Raw genomic sequence first — 24,807 nt, 5'->3', positions numbered from 1 at the left:
CAGAATTTAATTTTGCATAAAATGTAAAGTAGCAGGCCTAAATAAATGATCTCCCCCGGACCCCTGCCAAAAAAAAAAAAAAAAAAAGTAATTAGGATGTCAGATCTGGGTTCTTGTGGCTTCAGATTCATTCACAATAATTCTTCCAGTTGCTCCATTACAATTTCACCCATTTCCATAGGAAGGACCCCATCCCCTTACCTGAATGATAGGATTTACACTCTCTCCTTGCGAAGGCCAACTCTGAGGTCTTCATGATGGAGAACACATAAGGCTCTGAGCTGCTAAGCAATCAATGCAATAGAAAGCCCTTCACATGAAAAGACATGCAAAACGCGCACCTTTTGAGCTGCTACTTCTTGTGATTGTCTCATTGCTGTTACAGACTCTGAAGGAAGCACAACAAGGCAAAGCCACCAGTGACTAGAAGCAGCACCAAAGCACATCTCTCCTGCCCTCCTGCAGGCCACAGGCCACGCGGCTTGAACCAGTGTGTGCATCCACTGAGACAAAATGCAAAATTAAAGTCATAGTACTTGCAGGACATAGAGAGCATCTAGCTCATGTTCATTATTTTATGTTAAAAGAAACTGAGACCTAGAGAGGGTAGGTGACTTGCTCGAGGTCACAGAGCTAGTTCATGAAACATGTGGGACTGCAATACCAGAACAGTGGGCCGTTTTATATTGGGCTTTTTGTTGTTTTGTAATTAAAAAAAACACACACACAGAATATGTGTCCACAAAGCAAGAAATCACATGTAATATGCTTACTTTTATTTTTGAGGCATTAATTATATCATTAAAATGAAGAGTAATGAACAAATATGGTAGAGGCAGGCAGTATAACAAGCCTTTCACATAATCTTCCTGATCAGAGAAAGAAATAAAGGCTATATGTTTTTAGTGAACACCTATAGATTTGGTTATTTCATAGGAAAATGCGATTTTTTTCAAAGCACTAACAACAAAAAGAACCTTACCAGTATAATTCCTTTTGCTTCTGGGGATGGATTGGTACCACATGTCCTTGATCAGATATGAGGGCTGTTTCTGCAGGCTCCTCCATTGTTCTGCCCAGACTGAGGATAATGGGCAATTCTCCAAAGATTAGGCATTTCAGTTCAAATGGAGAGCTGTTCGGCAATTCAATAGTTCCACCTCCGTAAGTGGACTGGAGTGTTGGAAAGGACAACTTTGTTAACAAAGTGTCTAGCTGTTTCCTTCTGCCAAGTAGCACAGTCCTCGCCCCTGGGGTGGTAGGTAAGTGTTCCTCTCACTTCTGCTTTGCAGAAGTGGCTCAGAAGCCATGGGGGCTCTGTACCACTATGTGCCACATTTTCTGTGACAAACAAGCTATTTTTCTTCCAGTGACCAAAGATCGAATTTTTAAAAATTGAATTCATGTCATTCTGACCCTAAAAATCCTTGAATTGTATTAAACTTTGAGTCTCCTTTAAAAGAATGAGAGCATTCAACAAAACAGGAATTTTAACACCTTCACACTGTACCTTAGATGCATTTCTTAATATCTTTAGAAATATGTTATTGGAATTTAGGTGGGAGTTTCAAGTTCTGAACCCTTTTTTCTCCCCCGAATAATTTCTATATTTATAAGATTTTAAATGCATACTGTCCCTAAAGAAGGGCAAGCACATAGATTATATATTTTTAAGATAACAGGTTTGTTGAAATAAAAGTCATTTTTGAGTGTACAATTCAGGGGTTTTAGAATATTCACAAAGTTGCACATCCATCATCACCATCTAATTCAAGAACATTCTCATATTCTCATCACACTGAAAAGAAATCCTGTACCTATTACCAGTCACTCCCCATTCCTTCCTCTCTCCAGCCCCTGGCAACTGCTAGTCTACTGTCTGTCTTTATATTTTTGCCTGTTCTGGACATTTTATATAAATGGAACCATAGCATATGTGACCGTCTGTGTGTGGCTTCTTTCACTTAGCACATGTTTTCAAGGTTTATCCCTGTAGCATGTGTAAGGTGTTTTTGGATGGGATTAACATTTAAATCAGTAGACTTTGTAAAGCAGATTGCCCTCCCTGATGTGGGTGGGCACTGAACGCAATGCCTTGTACATGGATGAAGAATAAATGATAAAATGCCCTTTCTTCTGATTTTTTGACTCGTGTCTCTCTCTTTCTCCAAGTGTCAACAGAGAAGGACTCAATGGTGTGCTGGAGTTAACTGTAAGAAATTTTCGTGGGCTCTTTTTCCAGCTTCACAGTTAGGGACAGCACATGGATTGTTGGAGTTAGGCAGGGTGGGAGTATTACACCACGGTAATTGGCAAATCCCCCGCCCCCTTTTCTGGATTGCTGGTTATTTAAAACATTTACAAGTACACTACTCTGAGGACTAGGTGTTTTTATCTCCACCATTGAACATTTCCCAAATAGGAAAGTTCTTGGCCACATAATAGCCATTAATCAATATTTGTTGAATGAGTGAATAATTCAGTGCCTTGGGCTCTCCAACCCCCTTGGTATGGCTTTTTTGTTCTTTATCATTGAACTCTCATTGCTACTTCACAAGGGGGAGGGCATTGGCCCATTTACTATTTTTTGAGTGGGTTGCAGCAATAAAAATATTAATGTTTATAATTGTTACTTTTTATGGATAGTCTATGGGGCAACATTCTTCTCTTTTATCTCCCAACCTTTCTGGTTCGTCAGAGGCCACCATTCTTATTAGGACAAATCAAATGACCCAGAATCAGACAAACGGGACCTGCCAGGAGGTGAGAGAATATATAAAAATTTATGTGGCTTATACTTATGAATAGAAATCACTTAAAGTTCCATTTGTGCCAAAAAATCTGATTCAAGCTTTTCTGGAATTACTTCCTTTAGCATGTGTAGAATATGTTGTGAACAGTTTGGAGCTCAGTTTAAGCTGTTGACAAAGTTGTTAATTACTGCCTGTGGGGAGGCAGCGTGATGCAGCTCTGGGTTTTTCACATTTTACTGGTAGACATCCCATGCTACCACTGTGATTTTTGCTGTGTCAACATGTGGTAACACATCTGCAAACCAATTGTATGATTATTTGTAATATTTAATATTTTTCTTTAAATTAAGCAACTTTTAAAAACACAAATTTACTTTTTTCTTTATTGATTAAGGTATTACATATGTGTCCTTATCCCCCCATTCCCACCCCCTCCACTCATGCCCTCACCCCCCTGGTGTCTGTGCCCATTGGTTAGGCTTATATGCATGCATATAAATCCTTTGGTTAATCTCTCCCCACCCTCCCCTACCTTCCCTCTGAGGTTTGACCGTGTGATCGATGCTTTGCTGTCTCTGGATCTGTTTTCACAAATTTACTTTTAAAGACATTTTGAATCATGCCCTTAAATATAAAGCTGTTTTATCCTCTCAAGTTCATATTCAATGAACACATAGAGAATGTACACCTACACCAAACATCATCTTATGTCTGCTAGTGGCATCCTAGGCACACTTTGGGAAAAACTAGTAATATAAAAAGAACATGGATTTGCAGTTACCTACATTTTGTTTGGGATCGTTAGATTTTTCCAGAAGGGCACATTACCTCTCTGAGACTTAGTTCTTTATCTATAAAAGGCAGATCCCTGATTTCCAACTGGGGATACTAACATGATGCTCACAACCCAATGACCAAAGAGTAGATCTCAGAGGAGATGCTCCATAGATTAATTTTTTTCTCCATTTACTATTTGCCTTCATTCCAGGCTCAGTCACCTCTTTCTGGCTCTCATATTTTTATTGAGTTGCAATTTTTACTCTGTAAAATGCATAAGCCTTAAGTGAACAGATCTGCCTTTTTTCATTGTTGGTTCTAGATTTACTGTTTGAATTGGATCTTTGAATATCTGACTTTGGTATCAGATCTGATATTTACTAAATGTTTGATTTTAGAAGCATTACAATGTCTGTGATTCTCTCTATTCATACAGCATGCTGTGTGAATCTGAGTTAAAAGTATGGAGTGTTTACAAAAACACTGCCCAAGCATTCTTATTAGTAATATTTTTTTCATTATTCTTATTATCAGTATTAAGACTGGGGTTTTCTAACGTGGACAAATCTGTAATTTGTTATTCACACCTTGCTCAGGAATGTATAGCAGCCTAGCTTCATGTGAACCACTTAACAATCAACAACTCGCAATTCCAAATCAGCAGCTGGCTGGGAACAGACTCAGAGGCATGAAACAATCATCCAAGGCTTGCTGATTTCTGTTTCTGCCTCAAAGGGCAAGAAATTAGTAATTAGCCACCTTTAGGGCATTTCACAGTTGGGTCTTGAGTTAAAATCAATCAGAAGCAGAAGTCAGGAATAATGATCAAGGAACCCTGCTCAGATAGCAGGTTGCCTAATATCAGTTTAGTTCATCCATCAACGAAATTCACCATTTGCTTACTATGAACGTGGACATTCTGGTAGCACCTCTGCCAGAATCCTCCCTGACTACACCAGTCTTCACAGATCTGTCTTCTCCGAGTTTGCATTTGTGGGCTCGCTGAGCTGTCACCCCCATCACAATGAACTCTTCTCCAGCGACCCCCATCCCTCATGAGGGCAGTGTGCAACTCTGGGAAACATTATGTTTTTGTTATATAACAGTATTGTGGGGGCATGTCCTGTTTCTCGGATTTCTACCTCTTAATGACCACATAGAATGATGAACAATTTGGTGGAAGTTTTGAGCAGAATAATTCCTGCTAAACATAAAGAAGACTCTACAGGTAGAAACTAGATGGCTGCCCCAAGAGAGTGAACATCCTCCAAGTGGCTTTTGTTCAAGCAAAAACTACACAGTTATTTGACAGTGATGATGTAGACAAGGAATCGAAAAGTTCAGAAGGGCAGTTAGACTAGTTGAGCTCCAAGTCCCTTTATGTATAGGTCCTATAATTCTATGCATACCTAAGAAGTACTTCAAAATGGCTACCAGCCCAAGGGCTACACTGTGGAGTTGGAGAAACACGATCTACAAGCCTAAATTATCACCGAATAATCTCTTGTAAAAACCAGCAATCTCCACTGATGTACTAATAAAGCATAAAGATAACTAATGTTGTGTTGGTCATTTACTTAAAAATATTTCATGTACAGAGTCAGACATCATGACTGTCATTATTAGTCAGGTTAAGCTACAACCCAAGTAGTCCTAATTGATTAAGTATTCTAATTGATTCAGCTAGTACTCTAATCGGGAAACCTGTACTCTAGAGGTAACTTCTATAAACACTTCTATTACCCCAAAAGGCAGAAGACTTGTGAAGATCATGAACTATGAAACAGACTGCCTCAGTTTGAATCCTGGCTCTATTATATACTAGTTATAACAGTCCAGGGATTTAACCTATCTGCACTTCAGTTTCTGAAACTGTACAATGGGGATAATATTAGTGACCTCCTCATAAGCTGCTAAGAGGATTCAATGAATTAATGTGTGAAATAATGTTTAGAGTAGTATCTGCCACACAGTAAGTGCTAATTGTGTTAAAGAAATAAAATCAATTGAAATAAGTTGCTTTGCTGAATGACATATTAATGTCAGGAATGCATTCCTACTGGTGAAATTAAAAAGGTATTTAAATGTGCAGATTGGTTAACATGACCTAGAGACACTCTCTCCTTTGACCCTTGTATTAACAGGATGTGAGTCTAACAAGGCCAGTGTGGTTGACAGCCAAGATCTGAAACTTTATTATCTTGGGTCCAGCAATTGAGTCAGAAGATTCTGGTTTTCTGATGCAGACTGTAAGGGAAATAGAAGCCTGCTTCTGGAATATTATCATTTTGTCTTGATTAAACATTTAAAATATGGTGGTAATGAGAAGGCTAACCTCTGTTTTGTAAAACTACTGTTTGGAATTCTCTGCTGTTTTTTAGACGGCCTCTTATTCTAAAAATTAACTTTGCTTTCTAGCCTGCTTTAGCCTGCTTGAATAATGAGGAAGATAAACCTAGCTGTCTGACCTTGTAGGCCTGAGACTAGATATGCCCATACTCTCAATGCCATGCCAGGTGCATTTTTTAATTGGATAGAACTGTGTTGTTTTCAAGGCCAGCAGCGAGATAACCACTAAGCACACATAGGGCTGGCTCTTTAATAAAAAGGGAAGTTCTGCTTGTAGCTTTGCTTAGAATTTGAATTCATTTTCTCTAAGCCCACCAGTGAATAAAGTGTGACTCCAAACTCTCTGCTTCATTTATTCTGGTTCTCTGTAACAGTAATTTAAACACTAAAGAACTGGAATTCATGGAGCTTGCAAACAGAATGTATGAACATTTGTGCACCTACTTGCTAATGAATATTAGAGTAATACATATATTTATGTAACAGAGTTTGGTCTGAGACTAAGTGAAATAAATCAGATGCAAAAAGTCAAGAATCACATGAATTCACTCATGTGTTGGATATAAAACTGAAAGCAACAAATGAGCAAACAAGAAAAACAAATAAAAACTCATAGACACAGACAACAGTATAGAGGTTACCTGAGAGAAAGGGAGATAGGGGAAATAGAAAAGGGTAAAGAAAGTCAAATATATGGTGATGGAAGGAGACAACTTTGGGTGGTGAACACACAGCACAATATACTGATGATATAGAATTGTACACTTGAAACCTATATAATTTTATTAACCAAATAGAGGCCTGGTGCATGGAATTCATGCACCAGCGGGTCTCTTGGCCTAGCCTGGAGGATTGGGCTGAATCTGGCTCTTCGACATCCCCTGAGGGGTCCTGGATTGCGAGAGGGCGCAAGCCAGGGATGCAGGAAGTTGGCCAGCTGGGGAGGGCCCATCTTGCTCAGTCCTGATTGGCCAAACCCCAGCAGCAAGCTAACCTACCAGTCAGAGTGGTTGTCCCCTGGTGGTCAATGCACGTCATAGCGAGCAGTTGAGTGGCTTTAGCATGTCATTAGCATATCATGCTTTGATTGGTTGAATGGCTGACTGGACAACAGGGCACTTAGCATATTAGGCTTTTATTATATAGGATGTCATCCCAATATATTTAATAACATTGAAAAAATTAAGAAGTTAGACAAATTGTGGTGTTTTTTTTTGGCTGGGTGAACAGTGCATACCTTCCTAATATGGCTTCCCTTACCACATTACAAAAACGCTTTTCTACATATCAGTGACTTCCTAGATCCCCAAACCAGTGGCGTTACCTGAGTTCTTCCTTTGTCCACTTTTCTGCAGCATTTGGCCTGTGATTTACCTTCCCTCTTGGCAGATGCCATGCACAAAGGTGAAAATGCAGGCCTTGGGCCCTTAAGAGAGGTGGGGCTGGAGATCCAGATTTGGAAAAGAAGTGTTGCTGCTATGGAAAGGGGTAAGACCCCTGGGCAGGGTGCCAGGGTGCAGATGCATAGAGGTGTGATGGCCTCTTGGAGGATGATGGCATTTAGATGACAGGGAGACAGATGGGCAGGGGAGCAATGATCACAAGATAGGAAAGGGCCCTGGCCAGTGTGGCTTGGTTGGTTGGAGCATCATCCTGTGCACCCAAAGGTTGCTGGTTCAATTCTCAGTCAGGGTACATGCCTGGGTTGTGGGCTCCATCCCCAGTGGGGGTCCTACAGGAGGCAGCCTATACATAGTTCACTTTCACATTCATATCTCTCTCTCCCTCCCTCTCTCTCTCTCTCTCTCTTCCCTCTCTCTCTCTCTGAAAATCAATAATAAATTAAAAAAAACACAAAAAAAACAAGAAAAAAACAAGAAGGGAACTGGGGAGCTTAGAGAGAAGCCAAAGAACACTGTGATTGCTCAGTGAGGCATTGTTGTTGTGGGCAGCACTGGGAGTTGCCAGAGTTGGGGGGAGTGACTCAGTGTTTCTACAGAGAGAAAAGGGAGGACAGTGATTAAACTGTGGGAGGCATTGGGAGAGCAGGTGATACATCAGACCTGCCTACCGATTTATTAACTCTATGAATGTATTCACCTGGAAGACATCGGTAATTCACAGAGATAGTGAGTTTCCTTATCTTCTTCTGTTTTCTTTTTTTACCTTTTCCTGTAGTTCCTTTTCTCTGCTTCACGGGCAAATTGAATCACCAAATGATGGAACCTGTATCTCTTCTTGACAAAGCTTTCGTCCTGTTGCCATGAGACTCCTGCAGTTTTCCATTATGAGAATTATAAAGATATGTGCACAAGGAGGTCAAATAAAAGGTGTCATCAAAATGAACGTGTACTTACAATTTGTTTACAATTCTGTCTTTTAATCAGTGGGAAATGTTTGCATCTTAAGCATTTGGAATTAAGCATTTAGTCCAAAAGGTAAAAAAGAAAAGGAAGAAGAAGAAAAAGGGAAAGCTAAAAATTAAGAACAACAAATACATAACTATCAACAAGTGAATCTAAAAATCAAGTGAATTAAAAATCTGATGAACAGAATAAACTGGTGAATATAGAATCAGGGGCATAGAAAGGGAATGGACTGAAAATCCTCAGGGGGAAAGGGGTGTGGGGCGTGTGGGAAGAGACTGGACAAAAATTGTACACCTATGGATGACGACAGTGGCAGGGAGGTAAGGGCAGAGGGTGGGGTGGGAACCAGGTGGAGGGCAGCTATGGGGGGAAAAAAGAGGAACAATTGTAATAATCTGAACAATAAAGATTTATTAAATTAAAAAAAAAGGTTGCATACTATTTCATGTCATGGATAAACCACAATCTATCCCTCTCACTGATGAATATTCCATTTGTTTTCAGATTTTTTCCCTATGAACAAAGCTGCATCCATTTTTCTTGTACTTGTATCTTTACCTTTGGTCCTTTTCTGTCTAGGGAAAGATTCCCAGGGGTGATGGACCGTACCACTGAGACTGTGGGCTGCAGAGGCAATTCATCAAATTGGACTGCTTTCTGGAAAGGAGGTATGAGTAGTAAAACCAACGACAAAAAAGGTCAAGTGAACATTAGACTGTGTCTGTCATGCTCTGAATATGGTGCATGCTCTAAAAATGTATATTGATTAAAGGAATGAGTGAGTGAAGAAAACATTGCAGAACCCGTCTTCCCTTCATCGTGTTAAATGCATTTCAGAGAAGTGATAAGAATAGATCGCTCTGGTTCTTCTGTTGTATAAATCTGGTTTCAATACCTTGTCAAGTTTAGTGATCTGGGGATGATCAGCTTATTAATTTGTTGCCATTTCTTTCTTTTTTAAAAAAATATTTTTTATTGATTTTTTACAGAGAGGAAGGGAGAGGGACAGAGAGTCAGAAACATCAATGAGAGAGAAACACCGATCAGCTGCCTCCTGCACACCCCCTAATGGGGATGTGCCCACAACCAAGGCACACGCTCTCGACCGGAAACGAACCTGGGACCCTTGAGTCCACAGGCCGACGCTCTATCCACTGAGCCAAACCAGTCAGGGCTTGTTGCCATTTTTTGTTGCCTTTTACATACTTTAATGCTTACTGATAACCTGCCTGAATTCCTCTGGAGGCCAGGATTCCAAGTCTTCTGAGACCGTAGCTATTACTATTCTTTCTACGAGTTCTACTCAGGACACCGTGACACCATTTTAGTGCCGTTGTTAGTAATACCATTTTCCGAACTTTTTTTCTCTTTACTTCTGATATGTTCTGTTCCAGCTCTGATTGTTCTGTTCCAGGCAGCTCCCAGAAGTCAGCAGGGTTGAAGTTTCTCGCAATCTGTTGGTCACTTTCAATATTTTTGCTTCAAATATTTGCATATTTATATCAATACATTACTCTCCCTTCCTGGGGGAAATTTATATACCAAATTCAGATTTGGGTTAAAGTCTAGGGATGCATCACTCATTAAATGAAAGAACATTCTAGTTTGATAGAATTAATCTGTTACTTTAGATTGTTTTGAAAGAGTCAAGACTCATTATTTCACGTACTTGCTAATTTCTAATGGCCTCTTGGTGTGCTACCTGGAAAACTTAACAACTTAATCATCCATGAGTTCTTTGACACAAAAAAATGGCAGAATTTTATTTCAAAAAATGTACTGATATTAGCATATGTGTCCATAATATTTTAAAGTTTTAATGAATTACACTTTTTTTTTTTGCCTGCGATCAAATTTGGTAAATTTGTCAATGCCGTCTGTGAATTTATGAGCAACAATATACCAATATTACAGTGAAAAAACGTTTTTAATTTTCCTGAGTGTTTTTGTGTGTGCATGGTTCAGGAAAAGATGAGACTGTTATCTCAAAAACAACAACAACAACAACAACAAAACACCCACAAAAACAAAACAAAAAACAAACACTTAAAAAGAGGGCCCGCCCTTGATCTGTCTTCAGTTAACCCTCCTGCAACCTTCAGAGAGTCCATAAGTCACAGATCTGTCCAGACCTGGCATTGAGAGTTCTTGGGCCCTGAAAGAGCACAAGGATTGTGAAGAAAGCCTTTTCACTGGAGAAATATAAAACATGTAGTTGGCTAGAAAGACTATACAGTCACTCTTGGCCTTGCAGTAGCAAAGGATAAGGATACAGTAAACCCTGTAATCTACTAGGAATACCCATAGAAGAGTGCTCCTGAGTGAAATTCCCTCCCACTCACCTGGAAACCTAAACAACATTTTCCACTTCTTTGTCAGTCAGTGGTCAGGAAACCCCTAAAATTATTCATCATTCTTTCTGCAAAGTTATGAAATATGTAGTTACTATTTGGGGCTTGACTGTATCGTATACTCATAGATACCAGTTTGTTTTGTGGAATGGCAGGCAGAATTACCAGGCCATTTGAGTTGTTCTCCTCACTTTTCTGCTCAATGTGCGTAATCGAAAATGCTCAGATTAAAAGTACAGTGACTTCATTGCATATGAAAGCATAGTTAAAAGTTATAAAATCCTGTATGCATGTGAATATTGTTATTGCTGATGCTCTTATTAAAAGTCTTAATCTGGAAAAAGAAAGAGAGAATAGAGATTCCAGACAGGTATCATTGGGGTCCAGAGGTTTAGGATGGGAAAATGCTCCTACTTGATAAATGGCCGAAGTGAAAATAGAAAATGCTGAAGCAATGTTAGGTTTCCCATCTTGAACCAGTGAGGGGCAGTCACCAGGGCTGCCAGCTGGAGGACACACAGGGCAAGTGGGTGGGCCCTCTGGGAAGCAGGTAGGGAGATGAAACCAGCCAAGACCAGACTCTGCTGTAGAGCTGCCACACTAACTGAGCATTTTGTGGGGGAAGTGGCCTGGCCCCTTCGCTCACCGTGAGTCTCCTCTGATGAGTAATCTTTGCTCCAAAGTTCCCTGTTGGGCTATCTGAACCTCATCAGATCTTCGCTGTGGTCTGAGGCTTCCTAGCTTAGGTAGATCCTACAGGTACTGCAGCAGAAGGTTCTCAGAAAATGGAATCTGCTCTTCCTGCAAGTGAGCAGGGAGACCAGATCAGGTTGCATTGCTATTTCTACAGCATTAAAATTTCCTCCAAGGCGGGCTACAGGGCTTGTTTGGGCACCAAACCTAAGATCAAACAATATATATTTAAAATAGAAACAGTGCTACTTTGTTAAAATGCTGAGTTTTATGTCACATGTATGTTTTTGTCTCCCCACCATTCCCATCTGTCTGACCATCATTACTACTATGCCCTACCATAACATTCCATACATACTTAAAGCCAAGCAAAGCGTGGAGTGCCATCTTTAAAAACCAAACAGGCATTTGGACAACACATTCCTGGCAATGGAACCTGGCCAACATTTATCAGGCACCATAGGGAAAGTTCTCCCTCTGCATTATAAAAAGGACAGCCAGATATCAACTGTTACAGAAATGAAATAAGACGGAAAATTTAACAAACTGTTTAAACTCTTAAGGAGACTTCCTCCACTGCCAGAGATCTTGAATAGCCTCCACGTCAGTCATCCGGAAGATATTCTTCACGTAATTAATGAACTTGGCTTCCACTGTGGGAAGAGAACCACCCTTTTCTATACTTGCTTGCATTTTTGCCTTAATGTCTTCTACAGAACTAGGTCTTTTCAGTGTTTTAGAAGTTTTTTTGTTTGTTTGTTTTGTTTTTAAGGATTCTTGACCTTTTGATCTTGGTGTTGATGGTTTTGAGTCTTTCCCATTCTGGTTTGATTTTTGTGCATTTTTTGGCTGGAGTATCTCATGTGGATTTCTTTACTGGAGCTTTTTCTTAGGTTCTCTCATCATCAAAATCCTCCCCCTCCCCCTCCTCCCCCTCCCCCTTCTCCCCCTCCTCCCCTCCCCCTCCTCCCCCTCCTCTTCCTCCTCCTCCTTCTCCTCCTCCTCCTCCTCCTCAGCAGCAGTAGCAGCAAGTTTTACTTTTTTCTGTGGAACCTTGCTACCACCTCCAGGGGCAGAAAATGCTTTCCAGACATACTTAGGATTTTCACATCCTCCTCCTCGCCACCTTCTGACTCTGCATCTTCCTCCACAGCAACTAAGTGCTGTCCACTAATATGCACAGGCCCTGAACCACACCTCAACCACAAGACCGCAGGTGGTGTTATTTCAAAGCCACCAAGGGACACCGTTGGCTGTACAGACACTTTCAAAGTCGCCAGTGTTTCTTTAACTGGACTGCCTTCTTAATTCATTGCCTCTGCTTCAGCAATGTGCAGTTCATCCTTTGCACCAGCCCCTAAACTGAACGTTCGTAAAGATAATTAGTGCTCATTTTCATCATTATCCACCTTAAAGTGATCATCTTTGTCGGCCTTTAGTTCACAACAGAAAAGGTAGTTCTGGGGCCTCAGAGGTCTCAGGTCCATGTCCATAGAGTCTTCCAGGGGGTGGTAGCACGCTCTTGGGTGCGAGAGAAGGCAGATGGAGATAAACGGCTCTGTGCCTCAGAACAGACGCGCAGGACAGAATCACACCAGGGAAAAGGAAAAATACCTTTTTTTAAGAAGAGGATGCTACATAGGACCAATTCCTTTTAAAGTTAGTTTATTATTATTATTATTATTATTATTATTATTATTATTATTGATTTCAGAGAGAAAGGGAGAGGGAGAGAGATAGAAACATCAATGATGAGAGAGAATCATTGATTGGCTACCTCTGCACGCCCCACACTGGGGATCAAGCCGCAACAAGGGCATATGCCCTGACTGGGAATCCAACCGTGACCTCCTCGTTAATAGGTCAACACTCAACCACTGAGCCACGCCAGCCAGGCTGAAATTACAGTTTTCATGTGAAGTTGGGTTCATGGCGTGGTTTTCCTGTTAATGTGGTTTGCCATGACTGTGCACTTGGGCATGTGCTTCATGTCCTGTGGCTCCAGCAGGTGGCAAACACATGGGAGGGTGCTTCAAGGACTTCCTTGATCAGATTTTGAAAATTATAGCCTTGATTGAATTTCTAAACCATATGGAAAAAAATATTGTGTGACTGAAAATAATAAATTTATTTTTAAAATGGAAAAAACATGGGTAGGAGGTTATAAAAATGTTTATTCCAGTACTTGCTGCTTGATAAATCTTATCTTAAAGAGTTTTGTCTAAAAACAAGAAAATGTACCCACTATAATTTCTAAATTATAACTAATCTTAAAAGCCAATGCCCGTTCAACATCCACATCCTTTTATTTTTCAATATTTTTAAAAATACAGGGCCCCATTAGTTCTAGTGGCCACAGTGCCCATCAGCTAACCTGGTTCTTAATGGCACAGGGAACAAAACACTTCACTGATGTATAACTCAAAGGATATAAATCAGAGTTGGTTCAAAATATCTCTTCACTGTTCCAGCTCTACTCTAAACTCGGAGGGTGAATCCAGGTTGCTGGAGGACAAATTTCCTCATGGACCAAATGTTTTTGATTCTTGCTTAGGAAGGTCATGAATACACTAGGGAAAATGGAGAGTTTCACTGTGAAATGGCTTACATCTGCTTTTATTTTGATCATTTTTTGTCTCTTCTTAGTAAAAGGCTTTCAGAGTTGGTTGCTTTAGAACATCATATAAAAACAAAGTGTTTCCTCTGTTTCTGTTTTTATTGAATTTGAAATATCTTCTTTCTCGTCAACCATTAGGTTGTCAAATTTCTGTGGATTTGTTTTTAAAAATCACCTACAGAGTTCAGTGGGAAGGAGGACTGGTGCCCACTAGTTCCCTCAGGCTGGCTTCCCTTCTATCAGGGGCCCCATTTGATGGATTTCATATTTGCCTCTTTCTCTTCCCTAAATCAGTCCTAAGTCTGTCTGGTCCCTGAGGCAGATTGATCCTTGTTGGGGAGATAATGCATCAATTTCTCACAGACAGATGTGCTGAAACATCTATCTATATATACAAGTCTAAGTGACCGTTACCACCGAACGGCCGGAACCACCAGAACAACCCGTCGACCAATCGCTATGACGCGCACTGACCACCAGGGGGCAGACACTCAATGCAGGAGCTGCCCACTGGTGGTCAGTGAGCTCCCACAGCCGACCTCCTGTGGCCCCTCCCCCTGGCCGGCCAGCCCCCCTCGGCCCCTGGTGCTAAACCATTCGTAGAGACCTGCTTCTGGGTCAGGGTTTTGTAAGTAGCAGAGCAGCTCCCTCACTGCAATCTATTGAAAATCAGCCCTCGACACAAGAGTTTGTCTCACTCCCATCCTCTCCCTTCCCCAGGGGCCGCCCGCTGTGGTGGTGGCGTGGCAGTGAGGGAAGGAGGTTTGTCCTGACTAGTGATGCTCACAACTCAAAGTACCAGATTATTTTCAGGTTGTACACATCCTTCAATCCTTAATTTCAGTCTAAATTGAAGCATGATTAATTTCAATTTTTCTTAAAATAGAGACACTTGTTTTAAAAAATAGAAAATGTCACATAATAGAAGAGAATTAGAACAGTTATGCAGGTAGCATTTCAATGAACACATTCTATATGAAAAAGAATACTTCATAGCTGATACACAAAATAGGTTATTTTCCCATTTCTTTTTTTATAAACAAATTTATTTTCTGTTTTTGGTAATAGAAGCTATACAGGGATATTGAAGGTAATTTAGAAAACAGAATAAAGAAAATGTATGAATTACCCACAAGTTCACCATACATAGCAAGACATTTTTAATATTTTGCAAATCTCCTTCTGGGCTCCCCCCCCACCCCCCACCCCAAGCTTTGAATGAAAAAAAATATTATTATTGCATTTCTTTTTTGAATGTGTTGTGTATATTTTAATTTCCAATATTTTTATTGCTATAAAATATATCTCCTCCACTTAAATCCAAAATGTGCAAATAACTTAAGATTTAAATTGTTTGCATAGATGGGGGTAATTGTTAAATACAAACCAAGGTGCATTTAAGGACTTTAAAAAATCACTGTTGTGGAAGGAATGAAAAGGGAAGAGACAGTGAAAGAGTCTCACTTCCATCTTATTTTAACAACGAGGAAACCGAGCCCAGGGAATTTACATTCTTATCTAAGGTCATATTCCTTCCTAGATTTTTATTTTGCTAAATATTCCTGTCGGTGATCTTCACATCGGCTCCTCCTTTTTTCTGAGTAAGGTACAGAAGTTCTGTCTTCCCAACAGTGTAAGTGAGCTGAAGGTTTTCCTGGAACTGTGACGTGAGCCTTCTACCTTCTGTCTTTGTAAAATACATATTTTAGATGAAGTCTCTCAGTATCCATTCTATCTTAATGATTTTGTTTTCTGAGAATTTGGCATTGTCTAGTATGACCCAAAGCTGGGAGGTTCATTTAGAACCGTAATTTTGAGAACTGTCCTGGGGACATTCACATCCAAGCAGTTTTCTTTGTGAAATGCTTTTCTCGCACTGCTGGCCCCCAGCCAGGATCAGATGGCTCACTGTGCATCAGAATTGAACAAACTCCCAATTGAAGAGTCAGTTGGCATTTAATTAAATTAAAAAAACTGTATAGATAGATGAGAAATGTATTGGCTATTCCAAAAATGTCAGCAAAATCTCTGAACAGAATTCAGGGACACTCAAAGCACTCCATGATTTCCTGCATTTCAGCTCTCATTTTACTATTGCCACCTTATTTTCTGCTGCTTTCTCTTCGTCTGTCTTTCCAAACTTAAAAGGGAAGAAGTTGAGTTACCTACGATAGCTGAGTCTTTTACAGCCTGATTTTTTTCCATTGTCACTTTGCTGCCTCCACACATCTGAACAGAATGAATAATTGTTAGGAGGAAATTGTCTTTGAATTAAAGTGAGATGTCTATATTTCTGGAGTAACAGGTTGTCCCTGAAAATTCAAGTCAAAGGTAGGTCAATATGCCTTGAGATGCAAGTCAAAGTAATTTGAACGAATGTCAAAGAAGATGGCTGATGGAAAGTTGTTGGTGAGTTCTAAGAGAAACTCAGGCATAAGTGCCTGAAGATCAGAAGAAATGAGCTTTATTGGGCATCCGGGAAATTCACTTGGGGGAGCTCAGGCTGGGCCGAGAGCAGGGAGCATTAAAATGGGCCTGGTCTCAAGGAAAGCCATGAGAGAAAAGAAGAGAGAGGGAAAAAAAGGGGAAATCTCTGCGCACTCACCAGCATGCAGATGTCCTCTTCTTTCTGGTTCTCTGGCTAGGGAGAGGGTGTTCTTTCTGGGGTTTTCACTGTCCATGCCTGTTACACAGTTCTGGGACTGGCCCACTTTTGGGTGAAAGCCTGGAGATAAATGAGGGGAAACACCCCAGAAAACTCACTGCTGCTTGGTCATTTTCCTAATTGTCCTTCTATTGTTTATTTTTCAGAGTTTTCAAATAGCTGCTTTTTATATTTTCTCCAGACTTTATGGTTGTAACCAGTACTGGGCTTACTCCACCTTGGTTGGTACTAGAAATCTGCAATTTCTTTTAAAATGTTCATTGTTACATGAAAACCATTCGGTATGTGCCATTGAACATGTTAGCAATTCTTTTTCTCTCAAAAAGCATGCATCAAGATTATATCTTAATCCAGAAACCAAGTTCCACCCCTGATGTTGCAATTCATATACAATCAGTCACTAAATTTTGCTGACTTCCACATAGAGCCAGTAGAGTGGTGGTTAAGAATATTGGCTATTCTGATCAACTATCTTTATTTGAATCCTGGTTCTCCCACTTACTAGTTCTTTATGCTGGGAATTTATATAACTTACCTGTACCTCAGTTTCCACAATCACAAAATGGGAATGATATTACCAGTGGTAATAAATCCTATAGCATTTACTTTGGGAATTGAGTTAATGCCTATAAAACAGTTAGAATAATGCCTCGTACATTGTAAGCTCCAGCTCTTACTCCCCTGGTCCTAGCTGTGTTCATTTCCAGCATTATCATCCCAGTTCAAGCAAAAATTGAAAACACTTAAAACAGTAGTATCCTAGGCTCTGAGAACTAGAAATCAAGCTTTAAAAACTGTTTGGGATAAAATGTAGGAGGACGTAAGTGATTTTTGCAGCATTTTAAACTTTTGTTTACTGATTCAAAGGAATTCACAGCAGGTGAGGCAGAATTTAAAGGTAGGCAAGAGGTAAGAGGTGCCCCTTAGGGCTTCTCAGATTTGAGCTACTGCACCAAATCAAGTGATTTAGAAATCCTAATCCAGTTGGCCTGGAAACCTACTTTTTTCTTTTTCTTTAATGATCTCCTAATTCTTTTATTTTTAAAATTGATTTTGAGAGAGAGATAGGGGGAGAGAGAGAGAGAGAGAGAGAGAGAGAGAGAGAGAGAGAGAGAGAAGAGAGAAACATCGTCGACATCATTCGGTTGCCTCCCGCAAACTTTTGGTGAATGGGATGATGCTCCAACCAATTGAGCCACACCAACCAAGGAAGAATCTATCATTTTAACAAACATACCATCATCATTCTGATACAGATGTTTCTAGAAGCAAGCTCTAAAATCAGTACTGCTTCTCTGACAGTGTGATAAAAGTTGGTAAATGCTAAATTCTGTTGGAAGTTGAATTGTTTTGTTGTTTATAAAAGATGGCCTATTACATTATCTCAAGCCGAAGGCCGTAAGAAATGGCCAAATGAGGCATGCATCAGTGCCGGCCTTTCCCATTAACTCTCTATATTTTGGTTAGTGGGAAATAATGTGTCCATAAGCAAGGGTAACCTTTTAGAGCTCACTCTCTTTGATTTGGGGCAACATACCTTTTAGCCCTAATGGTACATCCATTGCAGTATCAGCAGTCTCTCAGCTATCATTGCTTGCCACTGTCACCAGCTTCACTCCAGTGTTGAGAGTGGTGTTGCAGAGTCTAATGTTACTTATCATTTCCTTCTATAACTCACTGCCCAGCTTTTGTTCGGACTTAAAGAATACAGAGTAGGCCAGAAGTCGGGAGACTTGTCTGGCTTTTCAGTCACTGCTAGGGTAACCTTTGTTCTTCAAGTCAACTACTATGTGCTGCTGTTCTACAAAATGTCATTGACGATTTCTAAGATTTTAGTCTAAGTTTTTTTTTTTTTAGTGTAGCCCACTCTATTTTCCCTTCCTTTAAAAAAAAAAAAACAACACCTCTATCAGTCAAATGGTACTAAAATATAATAATTATGATAATAATTGAAAGTGCACCCAGGAAGTTACTGTTTTGAGTGCACTTGCCATTGGACATTAAATGTGGCTTAGTTTCTAGATTTAGGAATTTACCATTAGGTTAGGATTATTTTTAGGTCCAGTAGTCAGATAGCAAGACTAGTAGGAATTTTTCCAAGTAAAAGTCTATTTTGAGGGCTATTATATTTAGTTTTCATGTTTGTTTGTTTTTTAAATTTTTATTTATAAGCCTCCACTGAAGCTCTTTGCCAATATCTTCAGTCTCTGGTACCATAAATACAGCTGCTAAGACAGAGCACTTAAGCATAGCATATTACAAACACCTTGGAAGCAGGAACCGTCACTATAGTCTGTCAATGCTAGTAAATCACGTGTTCTCTAGCGTACTCACCGGGCACTCATACAAAGGGTGACTAAATAAGCAAAATCCTTGTGCCCTGTAAGCTTTTGTAGACAGCATGTTCTCTATGATACTCAGCAAGCACTTGTCATGTCTGGTTTGTTGAAGGATCTCCATTTTGAGAGCAAGAAATAGAAGTGTTCTCATCCCTAGCTTAAGTAAAGATTTAGAATTGGGGAATGGGAACCTCAACATTTGGATAAGGCAGAAAGAAAACAAGTAAAATACCTTTTTTTTCTCCCTTCTTAAATGGTGCACAGAAGTTTGAAGTAGTTAACATTACAAAAGCAGTTAAGAAAATAGCTTGTAGAAAATCAGGGGGATTATAATAATTTGGGGGAAACCATATGTTCTAGTTCACATGTCTCACAAAAGGTTATTTATGAGATTTCCTTTCCATTTCACTTATTGGATTTTTAATATCAATTGTGTGTTTTTTCTATAAAAATCCTATATTGAGACTGCTATCAGAATTTGGCTAAGAATTGATTGGTACACTTTTTAGGCAGTCTATTGTTGGGTTAGGTTAGTAAGTTTAGTTTTATAATATTAAAATTCTTTTTCATTTTTTAATTTAAAATTTAAAAAAATTTAAATTACAGTTGACATTCAATATTATATTATTTTTAGGTATACAGCATAATGGTTAGATATTTATATAACTTTTCAAAGTGATCATCTGATAAGTGTAGTACCCACCTGACACCATACATAGTTTTACAATTAAAAAATTTTTTATTACAGTTTACATTTAATGTTATTCTATATCTGTTTCAAATGTATAACATAGTGGTTAGACAATTATGTACTTTACAGAGTGGTCCCCCCAGTATTTCTAGTTCCTACTTGGCCCCATATGTAGTTATTATATTATTATTTATGTTCTTAGGCTGTATTTTACATCTCCATAACTATTTTGTAACTACCAATTTGTACTACTTAATCCCTTCACCTTTTTAACCCAGTTTTTCAATCATCCTATTTTCTGCCAAACATCAGTCTGTTCTCTGTATCTGAGTCTATTGCTATTTTGTTTATTTTGTTCTTTAGAGTCCACATACAAGTGAAATCAGATGGTATTTATCTTTTTTTTAAAAAGAAATCTTTATTGTTCAGATTATTACAGATGTTCCTTTTTTCCCCCCACATAGCTCCCCTCCACCCAGTTCTCACCCCACTCCCTGCCCTTACCCCCCAACCACTGTCCTCATCCATAGGTGTAAGATTTTTGTCCAATCTCTTCCTGTACCCCCCACACACTCTTCCCCCTGAGAATTGCCAGTCCATTCCCTTTCTATGCCCCTGATCCTATTATATTCACCAGTTTATTCTGTTCATCAGATTTTTTATTGACTTGATTTTTAGATTCACTTGTTGATAGATATGTATTTGTTGTTACTTTGTTGTTCATAATTTTTAGCTTTACCTTTTTCTTCTTCTTCCTCTTATTAAAGAATACCCTTCAGCATTTCATATAATACTGGTTTGGTGATGATGAACTCCTTTAGCTTTTTCTTGTCTGTGAAGCTCTTTATCAGACCTTCAATTCTAAATGATAGCTTTGCTGGGTAGAGTAATCTTGGTTGTAGGTTCTTGCTATTCATCACTTGGAATATTTCTTGCCACTCCAATCTGGCCTGCATAGTTTCTGTTGAGAAATCAGCTGACAGTCATATGGATACTCCTTTGTAGGTAACTAACTGTTTTTCTCTTGCTGCTTTTAAGATTCTCTCTTTGTCTTTTGCCCTTGTCATTTTAATTATGATGTGTCTTGGTGTGGACCTCTTTGGATTCCTCTTGTTTGGGGTTCTCTGCATTTCCTGGACTTGTAAGTCTATTTCTTTCACCAGGTAGGGGAAGTTTTCTGTCATTATTTCTTCAAATAGGTTTTCAATATCTTGCTCTCTCTCTTCTTCTGGCACCTCCATAATTCGGATGTTGGTACGCTTGAAGTCTCAGAGGCTCCTTACACTATCTTCATATTTTTGGATTCTTTTTGCTCTTCTTGTTGGGTGTTTTTTGCTTCCTCATATTTAAAATCTTTGACTTTATTCTTGGGATCCTTTAGTCTGCTGTTGAATTTCTGTATATTATTCTTTATTTCAGTCAGTGTATGCTTAATTTTTGACTGAAATTTCTGTTCTTTTCCTTTTTTTTTGGGGGGGGGGGCATTCTCACTAAGATCCTTGAAGGTCTCACTAAGTTCCTCGGAGGTTTCTAGAAGATTCTTGAGTAACCTTACAACTGTGGTTTTGAACTCTATATCCAGTAGTTTGCTTTCCTCCATTTCTTTCATTTGTGACATGCTTCTTTGTCTCCACTTTTTGACTGCTTCCTTATGTTGGTAGAGTGGCCTTGTGTGGTAGGTGTCCTATAGGGCCCAGTGGCTCAGCCTCCCCAATCGCCTGAGGTGGACATTCTTGGTAAATACCTTTGTGGGTGGGTGCACAGTCTTGTTGTAGTTAAGCCTTTATTGCTGTTGGTATCACTGGGAGGCCAATTGGCTGTGAGGACCAGCTGTGTCTATAATGGAAGAACTGCTGTGCTGGAGACACCTTTATGGGGCAGGACTTACTTCAGGCTTTGGTGCTCACTGAGTCTGCCCCTTGAGTGTGGCGCTTATGGATGTGAAGAGTTGTAATCTGGTATGGTCTCACACTGACCACTGGATACACTGGCTCTTGGATCTCCAAGGAGGTGCAAAGTCAGCCACTGCCTGAGGCTACCCAGCAGAGCTACAGCGAGATCTGCAGATTCCTCTTCTTTGTTTAGGGTTTGGAAGTGCCAAGATGAGGCTCAGTTGTGAAGCAAGGCAGGTTGCTGCTGCTGAGCCTTGGGCCTTCTTTTGGAAGCTTTGGAACTCTCTGACCCAGCTGTAGTTTGTTAGGTTAGGCTGAGAAAGGACAGGCCATTCATATGCAAAAGCTGCTGTGCACAGTTTGGGTGGGGTTATAAATTGCGTGGGGTGGGGTCTCAGGGAATCACCAGGGTGGAGCAAACAGCAATGGCTGTTAGCCCTGCACTGGGGAGGTCCCTGCATCTCTGTGTCCTGCGCCCCCATGCAGGAACAATGATCACTGCGAGCACCTCAGAGAGAAAGCTGCCCTCATGTTCTGGCCTGATGCCAGACAGTCCAGTTTCTCCTCATATGAGTCGGAGTCCTCAGAGTCTTGCCCAGAACTGGAGTTCAGAGCAATCAGGAGCTTGTATCTCCCTCCTGATTAAAAAACAACAACAGCACACCCAGTTGCTAGCCTATTTCACGCGCACCTCCGTACCTTCGCATCTTCGCACCTCCTTCCAGTCTCAATGTGCTTTTTCTTTTCCTTCTAGTTGTAGAACTTCCACTCAGCCAGCTTTCCCGTGGTTCTGGATGATATTTGTTTTGTCTTTTAGTTGTAGTTTTGATGTGGTTGTGAGAGGCAGCAAGTACAGGTGTTTACCTATGCCGCCATTTTGGTTCTCTCCGGTATTTATCTTTTTCTGTCTGATTTATTTCACTTAACATAATACCCTCTAGGTCCATCCATGCTATCATAAAAGATAAGATTTTATTCTTTTTTTATGGCCAAATAGTATTCCATTGTGCATATGTATAACAGGTGTTTTTTTAATCCACTTGTCTATTGATAGGCACTTGGGTAGCTTCCATTTCTTGGCTATAGTAATGAATTTCAGTTCTCTTTCATGTCTGGTGATCCTTTGGTTTTGGGTGGTTATTATTTTTGAATTGCATAATAAGGTGGAACATCTAAATCTGAGGAAGATTCAATGAATTTTAAGGTAAATGGATGATTCATTGATCCCAGAAATATTTAATATGTTGAAATTTTCAGGTAGTATTTTTTTACTGGATTCAGTTTATTCATTTTGCAAAATGAAGGAAAATCTAATAAATTACACCTGAACTAATTAATAATTTAGAGACTTCCATAGAGAGCAGGTAAGGTGGTGGTTAAAAATATTGGCTATTATGCTCAACTGTCTTATTTTAAATCCTGGGCTCCCACTTAAAGTTCTTTATGCTGAGATGTTTATTTAAGTTGTTTGTACCTCAGTTCTCACAACTACAAAATGAGAATGAGGTCATCAGCAATAATAATTCTTATAGCATTTGTTTTGGGGATTGAGCTAATGCATATAAAGCAGTTAGAATAATGCCTGAAATACTATAAACTTTGGCTATTACTCCCCTCATCCTAGTTATTTCTTGAATGTGTTTAATTTCCACCATTATCACCCTAGTTAAGTAGAATTTGAAAACATTTAAAACAATATTATGCTAGGCTTCAAACCAAGGTTATAGTCTTTTCTAGCCAAGCACACTATTTTCACAAGCTCCAGACTTAACAAGGTGCCCATCAGCCTGTAATTACGGTGAAGGCTGTATTTCAAACAGTTTTGATGGGGAGCAGAGAGAAAGTGTCAATAGCTAGAGGAAGATACAGGGTCAAGGCATTTAAAAGCTATTAGTTGTTATTGCATTATTTGATGCTGCTGTGAGTAATAGGAAATCCATCTATTGAGCACCCCAAACTTTTATTTCTCCATTCCAGGGATGTGCCTGGGGCTGTGATACAGCCTTCCTCTACCACATGCTGTCCTTTGCGTCTGATCATTTAAACAGAAAGGGTCATTAGGGGTCGTCCAGTCCAGCTCCCTGTCTTTGAAGTACAGATAAGAAAACCAAGGGGCAAAGAGAGCAAATATCATCATCTCTTTCCTAGACTACCGCCGTCACTTCCTAACTGGGCGCTGCACCCTCTGCCCCTCCAAGTCATTCTCCACAGTGAAGCCAGTGACCTTTGCAAAATGCAGATCGGATATTGTTCAGCTCCTACCTCCAACCACCTTGCACGGAGGGGCCCAGGTCTGTAGACGCCAAGTCCCAACAACCAATTATTCCATGAAATTTAATTGATACATTACTTGTGTTTTTGCTGTTTGTAAAAATAAACTTATAGATTAGGTAGATAAGTGCTAACTTGAAACATTTTTTGAAAGTATTGTCTAGTACAGCGGTTTTTACTGGTTCTAGAAACTTGCCATACATTAGAATTTGCCAGGAAGATTTGGAAAATTCCAATACCTAAAAAAGCTGTGGTTCATTTGCACAATGGAATCCTAGGCAGCTGTATAAAAGAAGGATCTCTCACCCTTTGTGTCTGTATGGAAGGACCTGGAGAATATTATGCTAAGTGAAACAAGCCAGTCAGATAAAGGCAAGTAACACATGATCTCGCTTATATGTGGAATCTAATGAACAAAATAAACTGATGGACCCAGAGACATGGAAGCAAACTGACAAATTTCAGAGGGAGGGGGCAGTGGGATGAGAATAACAAAAGAATTCATGTGCATGTATGCATAACCCATGGACACAGACAATAGTGCGGTGAAGGCCTTGGGCGGGGGCGCGAGCGGGATGGAGAAGATTAATGGGGGGTGGGGGAAGGGAACATCTGTAATACTTTCAACAATAAAGATAAATTTTAAAAAATCCTAATACCTGATCTCAAGTACTCATCGGATCTGGCTCCTGCTTACCTTTTTATTCTCTCATACCCTAGCTTCCTGCACTTTGTCACTAGGGCCTCGAACACATATGCTCCCTCCTCCCTCCTGCATTTGCTGGTTACCTCTGCCAGGATTTTCTTTCTCTTCTCCATTGTATACTTAAGCCTGATTTTTCTCTTCAAAGAGGTCACTTATCATTTCTCTAGCTGCTTTTCCTTGACTCAACAGCCTACATGAGGATCCTGGGTTACATGCTCTTTGAAGACTGTCTTATTGTATTTCGCTGCCCTTACCTCAGTATGTAATTATGTACTTCTTTGTGCCATTCATGTTCCTTTTCCCCACCAGATTGAGACCTGCATGAGCATGAGGT

General features: G+C 39.9%; 1 pseudogene across 1 annotated transcript; it reads right to left on the bottom strand.

Moving 5' to 3' along the window:
• Nucleotides 1-11,850: 11,850 nt before the first annotated feature.
• On the bottom strand, nucleotides 11,851-18,136 carry LOC307099046 (nucleophosmin-like; annotated as a pseudogene). Its single transcript has 3 exons — nucleotides 18,112-18,136; nucleotides 16,515-16,634; nucleotides 11,851-12,850 (listed from the first exon to the last, which is right to left on the bottom strand). The product of its transcript is annotated as a nucleophosmin-like (transcript).
• Between the last annotated feature and the right edge of the window lie 6,671 nt (nucleotides 18,137-24,807).

Source organism: Cnephaeus nilssonii (genome assembly GCF_951640355.1).
Source record: "Cnephaeus nilssonii genome assembly, chromosome: 5".
Taxonomy (NCBI): Eukaryota; Metazoa; Chordata; class Mammalia; order Chiroptera; family Vespertilionidae; genus Cnephaeus; species Cnephaeus nilssonii.
Note: the sequence above shows the minus strand (reverse complement) of the source record. Positions and strands in the feature narration are given on the sequence as shown.